Raw genomic sequence first — 8,201 nt, forward strand, 5'->3', positions numbered from 1 at the left:
CAAAGAGCTGGACAGGAGCCTACACACATCTTGGTGGTAGTCTCCACCCTGACCACAGAAGTAGCCCCTTGACCCCACACCTGGACTTTCCATGGAAGAGGGCAGGAAACCTTTTACTGCTGATACAACTGAACAAGGCCCCATAGATGTGGGCTGGCCCCAGCAGTTCTGGAGGGAATGAGGTCTTAAGAAGGACTAACTTTAAGAGCTTTGTAGGAGTCACAGGGTGAAGTTCCACCCTCCATGTTTTAGGTGCTTCCAAAGTTGGGAACAAGCTGGACAGAAGCCTGGGTAGGCTCCTCCTAACCCCTCACCTAGTACCACAGCACCTAGTTTTCACCCACAGTGGGGCATCTGCTTTGTCTGAGGCCAGAGCCCAGGTGCAGTTCCCCATGACTGTCCTTGGAAGGCAAGGTGAAGAACCCTTGTCTCACTGCAAGAGGAAGCAGTACAAAGCTAGGAGGGGAGTGTGGTCTATTGAGGGTCAGGGGTGAGAGGCCTCTTCAAGTCCCATGGCCTAACTCTAGTTGACCTGTGGTCTTCCAAAGGTTAAGATAAAGACAGGTTGGTACTTGAGGCTGTGTCTATGCCAAGAAGTGAGGAGAGACTCCTTAGTGCTTTTACAGGCAAACCAAAACAAATGTTGCTGCCTACGAGTCCCAAGATAAGATGATGGAGTGTGGACCCTTGGGCAGACATGTGCAGACATGTTCGACCACAAGCTTCCATAGTTACCTACCCTGATCCCAAAGAGGCTGGTTCAGATTCCCAAACCCACCTAATCGGCCATGCTTAGGTTTACCCTTGAGGTCCCCATTGCTGAGTGATGGATGTCTGGGCCTGATGGGGGTTTCACTTACAGTGTAGGCGGGCAAACGTGAAGACAGGTCACTACTGACACAGCTGAGTGTAAGCCTGTCTTCTTTCAAGGCAACAGCTTGTGGCCCCATGACACTGCAAGTCAGCTGCCAGAAAGCAGTCACCAAGACCACCTTACCATCAGTAGGTCCACAGGCCTGTGCCTAGTTCAGACTCACCTGAAAATATCCCTCTGTAGTGTCTCAGTCCACTTCCCCCATTAAGAGCACAAAGGACTCTTAATCAAGATCTCCCATTAAGGTGGGATCTCCAGGGATCCTAGCCTGAGCAGGGGGCACTGAGGGGGACAGAGCAGCTACAGGCACCTGCTAGGACAGCCTCACACTACTCACACTCCGGCTCTGTTCTTTTCCTTCCACCCAGAGGAGCCTGCGCCTCTGACATTTCCCAGGTAAGAGGGACACCTTACCTCACATACTGAAACACAGTCCAGGGGTTCAGATGTTTCTGCCATCTCTGGACTTGGATTTCTTCCTGTACCCCAGCCAGCTCCACCAGGATAGGGGGCAGCCTGCACCCCAGCCAGCTCCACCAGGATAGGGGGCAGCCTCCTCCCCACACAGCCCTGCTCAGCATGAAGCTGGGTCTGGGTTTTCTCTGTGAAATAGATCAGCTTCCTACTGGACAAGCTTCCATAGTCTGAGGCTGGGCTCATCTTCAGCAGGCAACTCCTGCGCCTTGGGATTCCACAAAAGAGCATCCCTGAGACTCCCTTTCCTGCTGTGGCACTGGAAAGAAGTCCCTCAGCACAGAGACCATGTACTTGCAATCTGCTTTGGGCCCTTGTTCTGAGTATGCTGCTAAGATGGCCGTGCTGGCACCAGAGCCTGTGTTGGCTTAGGAAGTCCCTGGCAGCTGTCTGGGAGCTGGCTGTTAAACAGCTGTGCTGAACTGTATCCTCACCTCCCAAACGGCCTCCGCAGTGATGATTGGACTGGTTGGCAGATTCCGCTTTTAGAGAGCTCTGAGCCATTGCTCACTGTTTGCATGGGGGGTGTGTCTAGTCATCCCACATGTATGGATGTATGGATGCCCACGCTCAGGCTCACCTGGACAGGCTTGGCCCTGCAGGAAGGAACTCCCTCCACCTCCTCTTACACAGTAACACATTTACCACTCTCCTTCAGGAGGGATGTGGCAGTAGCTCTGAGATAGCCCATCTGTGGGCTTCAGCCAGCAGTCCCTCTCCGCACACAGAAGTCTGAGACGAATGGGCAGGAGACCTTGTGTCAAGTCACCCCTTCACATCTACAGCATGTCTTTTGGGCTTTCTCATGATAATGCCGGTGACAACTCAGAAGATGACCTCAGGGAGCTCTGAAGCTGTGTCTCCCAGGAGCACGGACTAATAGCTAATGTACTCCCTCCTTGCTCCTCTCTGAACACGTGCTATATTCCTGCCATGAGACATGGGAGGGCCCCTGGGCAGGAAGCATCTGAACACGATAGTGGAGGGTTTTTCTGGGCCTGTGTCTCCTGGAAGAGACCTGTTGTGTAAGGCAGGCTATGTGTCCCTTTTCCCAGTGCCCAGACCTGCATGGGGTGTGTCCTTTGGTTGGGTTGGGGCTCCATAGCCCAGTCACCACAGGGGCCCTGTGGCTAGGTAGTATGAGCTTATTGGGGAGAGGCCAGTGCAGCCTGGGTGTGGGTATCCAGCTGGCTTTGGTACCAGGCACCTTTCTCAGCACAGGGCCATGGGGGAAGGAGGCCATAGGCCTCTCAGCAAACCTCGTGGGTATCGTGTCAACAACAGGGTTCCTGGAGGGGAGGGAAGGGCCTGTTTGTCTGCTTGGCATCTCTGTTCAGGGACAGGACATTGAGGCCCCATTTCTGTTTGCTCTCCTTCAATCTGTCTAATCCTGAGCAAACTTGGTGGCAGGGGGCTGCTTCTCACCTTTCTCTCTATACCAACCCTACACACGTTCCAACTTGCCTATCAGGGCCAGCTCTGGGCAGCCCAACTGCTGAGAGCCACCACAAGGCCTTGGCCCCATTGCAGGCATGCTGGAAATGGGAAGGGACACTAGGCTGTAGCTGGGACACTTGAAGCACCTGCCCCATCCATTGGCTGTCTCAGACTCTCGTGCCACCCACTCCTGGAGACAATCGCCCTTACCTCTTTGGGGTTGCCAAAGAGGTAACCTTACACTTCACCTGGGCATCTGTGTCCAGGTGAGGCTCGTGGCTGCTCCCTTCTGCCCTCCCATCCACCTAGCCTTCAGGTCACAGCTAGCATAGGGCGCTCTAAGGGATGTTTTAATCTTGATAGGGTTTGAATTTCCAGGTACGTTGTAAAAATAGAACCAGGAGCTCCTATGTGCTCCCTCCCTGTCTTAACCAATGTGTGCTTTGCTGTCTGCATCACCTTTTGCTTACGCATGCTGTATGTACATATTCCTTCTTCCTGAACCACCAGAGTTTAAGAAGCGTGCCCTTCCCTCGGTAGATATGGGTGTGTTCCCCTGGACGAAGGGCAGGGGTCACACCAGAGGAGTTCACCTGGCCACAAGGTCACCATTCAGAACTGTGGGACTTAGACTGTGGCTGCGTTTGCCATCACAGCTGTTCACTCCTGCCTGTATTAAGCCTCCCAGCTTGTTCTCTGTATCGCACGCCCAACCTGCAGGGGCCAAGCTACCCCACTGCTGGGAGCCACTACAAGGCTTTGACCCCTCAGCCATTGTAGCTTCATTTGTCATAGACGCTGACAAAGAGCCAGAGACACAAGTGCATATCTGTAGTTCCTTCCTTCTGGGAACTGTCCTCAGTGCCTCTTTGTCTCTTCTTCCTTTTTGGTCAAGGCCAGAGGCATTGGGTCCCCCACAACTGGGTTTATGGGTGGTCGTGACTGCTCTACATGGGTGCTGGAAACTAAACTCCGGTTCTCAGAAGGTGAAGTGCATGATCTTAACCACGAGACATCTGTCCAGCTCTGCCTCTCTGTTTCTTGACCTTGTTCTTTTGAGGGGTATAGGTTTTTGGCACAGAAGCCAAAATCTGTTTTTTTCATGTTAGGCTGGATGTGCTTGTGAGTTTTGCCTCATCCTCCCTCCTACTCACATCCAGGGTGCCCCTCCCCCTGCTTCTCCCCCCACTACCCTGACTGTGACTGGGGCATTTGCCCTTGTACTTGGCTCAGGACTTCCCTACTGAGAAGTTGATTTGCTGGGATTAGTAAGTGCTGTGGGATATGTGGGAGTCATCAATGTTCTTCCTGGCTCTGCCTGAGTGGCACCCACTTCTCTGTAAGAAAGGGGCACTTCTCTGTAGGAAAGATTTTTTTCCTTTTATCCTATTTTTAATTTTTTTTATTTTAAAGAATTTCATACACAGAAACAATGAAATACTAGCATACCTATTGCCTATTTCCCCCATAATCCCCTTATGACACCTTTCCCCAACTTTTCCTTTTCCTTTTATGATAACCCACTAAGTCTACTTAATGTTGCTCACACTTACACGGCTGTAGAGCATCCACTGCAGCAGGGGAAGCTTACCAGTGGCCACGGCCTTAAAGAAGAACGATTCTCCCTCCCTCGGGTGCTATCAATCACCCATATCTTTTCAAGAGTTTTGGCTGGCTTGACTTGCCCAGATCACCATAGCCACGGGGAGTCCATGAGTGTGTCCAGAAGACAGCCTCCACAGCAGTCCTCCCTCCCCTTCCTTGACGCTAACACTCCCCTCCTCTTCCACGGTGTTCCCTGAGCCTCAGTACAGGGAGGTGTTATGGATGTCCTGTTTAGGGCTGGGCACTCAGCCTCTGGTTCGCAGCACTACGGCTGCTGATGCAGTTCTCCACTGACTGCTGTCTACTATAAAAAGAAGCTTCTCTCTCACCAAAATTTTTAGGAGCCCAGGTCTGTCAGCATCGGGAGCTGGGTGACACGGGAAGTTTGGGCTCTATAGAATTAATTAATGACTTACCTCAGCACAGATGCGCACATTTTTATTTTTCATAATTTTTAAAGGAATTGATCAGTCAACAGAACAGCAGACTGGAAAACTTTACACTCCTTACTTGACAGAAATGCCAGGATCTTGGCTTTTTGCAAGAAGATGCTGCCTAAACTAACTTGGCCAGGGCTCTAAGAGATAGTCAGTTTTCCAGAAATGAAGCAAAGAAACAAGAGGAATCCATTTTCAAAACAGTGTCACAGGCCCATGCTTGTGTGCTGGCAGATCTGGCATTGAACACCAGGGTTCTGTCTCTTCTATCTCCCCACATCCAGGAAGAGCAAGCAGATAGCACTTGAATGGTACTGTGTGCATGTGCTCTGATCTGCCAGCATTCAGTAGGGTGGCAAAGTCGCCATCCCTGTTCTGCTTGACTGGGGTGGGAAAAGCAGCTTGCATAGTTTATAAATGCTTCTAGAGATCACAGGCCCACAGACTCCGGGAGGAAAGAACACAGCTGGAAACTATCTAAGGCCCAGAAGAACTAGAGGAAGTCTCTTTGAGAAATGAGGGCATCTACAGGCATCTATGTGCTGGAAATCTACCACAAGGATACATACCACCTTGAGCTTGACTGCGGTGTTGTAGGAGGCTGGAGCACAGAGCTAAGGTACAAATCTGGGGGAAGCCCCTGGAATTCAAAGAAATATCTGTCAAAACCCTAGTGGAAACATGAGTTATGGAAACCAAAGTTTAATAAAGATTGATTTCAGGATGTGGTTCTTGGTAGGTCAAACACGTTCCAGTGGATGATCCCATAGCCAAGAGTGTGTGGAAAGTACAAATTAGACTCCATAGGTTAAAAGGAAACAAAAAACGAGGACCTGAAGTTGGGAGTGGGTGGAGTGATGGGGCATGGGCCAGAGAGGAGTTAGGTGGGGGAGTGGGATGTGAATATTATCAAAATAAATTGTTTTCATGTACAAAAAGTATTATATAAGGACTACGGGCTTATAAAGAAACAAGGAAATACGCCCTGCTAGCAGGAACAACATAAGTTAACCTTGGATGGGTCCAGATACTACCAGACAAGATTCAAGCAAATTACTCTTCAGAAATTAGGGAGAAAATCAGGAATTCTCAGGTCAACAAAAGTTGAAGGGTCTCCTGCCACCAGACCTGCCCTGCAAGAAATGCTACAGAGGTCCTCAGGTTGAAATCAGAGGTCATTAGACACCAGCTCAAAGCTGGATCAAGAAATGAATATCTTCTGTGAAACTAAATATGTGGACAAATACAAAAGCCACTATTGTTATAGTTTTGGTTTGTAGCTCCATAACTCCATTTATATTTTCAGCAGAATTTAGAAGATGAACACATAAAAATAATTATAAACTATTGAGCATGCAGGGTTATAAAGATAAAACTGTAACACGGGTAACAGAAGGAAATAATAGTTTCATGCAATTAAAGTTAAATTGGCATTGATTTGAGATGATTACATCTTTACAGTGCTGTACATAATTAAGGAAACAGGCACACATCTAAAGAAAACAGGCAAAAGGAGTTAAGAAGGGTCTCATATTTTGCTACTTCAAAAATTCAACTAAACACGAAAGACTGTGACAGAGTGAGGGGTGGAGAGGTCAGAAGACAGCAGATGTGGCAGAGGTGATCCCAGCATCTTTATTTTGTTCTCTCTCTCTCTCTCTCTCTCTCTCTCTCTCTCTCTCTCTCTCTCTCTCTCCCTCTCTTTCTCTCTCTGTGTCTGTATGCGTGTTTGTGTCTGTATGTGTGTTTGTGTCTGTATGTGTGTGTATGTATACTGTGTAAAGGTGTCCATAGAAGCCAGAGGAGGTCATCAAGCCCTTGGAGCTGGAGTTACACACAGTCATTAAGCCGTCATGTGGGTGCTAAGAAAGGAACCTGGGTCCTCTGCAAGAGCAGCAAGCACTCTTACCTGCTGAGTCATCTCTCCAGAGTCCCCAGAGAAAGAATCTTAAGGGCAACAAAGGAGAAATTCCCAAGGAGTCCCAAGAACATCAGCAAAGGATCATCATCAAGCAGCCTTCCCGGAGAGTGGTGCCACCCACAGTATTCTGGGTCCTCCTGCGTCAATTAACAATTCCTAACAGATACACTCACAGGCCAATCTGATTTGGGAAATCCCTCAATTGAGACTTCCTTCTCAAATGACAATAAAACTAATTAGGAAGTTTATATGAGACAAATAAAGACATTATGTGTTCACAGAATCAGTGATTCAACAGAAGATACAACAGCTATGAACATATATGTACCAAACAACAGAATCAAAAAATATGTGAAGCAAACTGTCAGAATTTAGGGAGAGACAGGAATGATCTTGGGAGTTGTCAACATCACACTTGTAAATAGCTGGTAGATCAAGGACAGGGAAGATCCAGAAAGACTCTAAGTAGCCTGGACCCAATGTGCACACACAGGCTACTGCAGGAGCCGCATGGAACATTCTCTTTAGACTATGGATGTGTTCATCACATTTCTCATTGCTGGGGTCGAATACATGACAAGAAACAGCTTAAGTAAGAGAAGGTTTATTTTGATTTATAGTAAGAGGGTCCTGGCAGCAGGAGGTGGCTGGTCACATGATGTCCACAGTCAAGAAGTAGAGAGATGAACACTGGTGCTCAGCTTGTCATTTCCTTCTTATTCATCCCAGGACCCCAGCCCATGGAAGGATGCTCCCCAGGTGGGTCTTCCCATCTCAATTAAATCTCATTGAAAAGTGCTGTTTCACGCGTACCCAGGGATTTGTTTTTATGGCAGTCGAAAGTCCATCAAATTGGTAAGATTATATATCACACTGCAGATGCCTCAACTTCAATATTATCTTGAATGTTATGATACAAAAGTTAATAAACATTAAAAAATTGAAATTGGGGGCTGGGGAGTTTGCTTAGTGGCTAAGAGTATGTACACTTCCATGTCACAATCTGGTGGAGGTATTTTCTCAATTAGAGGTTCTCTTCTCTGAAGTGAGTCTGTGCCAAATTGACATAAATCTGGTCAGCACATCTACCATATGTTTAAGGAAAAATTAATAACAATTCTCCATAGTTTTTTTTAAGATACTGAAGAGGAAAGAACACTTTCTGGATCATTCTATGAATCCAGGAGTTCCCTTAAAAATCTTGTATGTCTGAGAGTGTATGTCTGCATGTATGTCTGAGCATCCCATGCTTGAAGTGTCTGCGAAGGCCAGCAGAGGTATCAGATCCTCTGGAGCTGAAGTTACAAATGGTGGTGAGCTGTTATGTAGATGCTGAGAACAGAACGCAGGTCCTCTGTAAGAGCACCAAGTTCTCTTAACCCCTGAGCTATCTCTCCAGCCTATCCTACTGATGAATTTTTAAAGAAGATTCATTGTGTGTGTGTGTGTGTGT

This window comes from Arvicanthis niloticus, chromosome 1, assembly GCF_011762505.2.
Source record: "Arvicanthis niloticus isolate mArvNil1 chromosome 1, mArvNil1.pat.X, whole genome shotgun sequence".
Lineage (NCBI taxonomy): Eukaryota > Metazoa > Chordata > Mammalia > Rodentia > Muridae > Arvicanthis > Arvicanthis niloticus.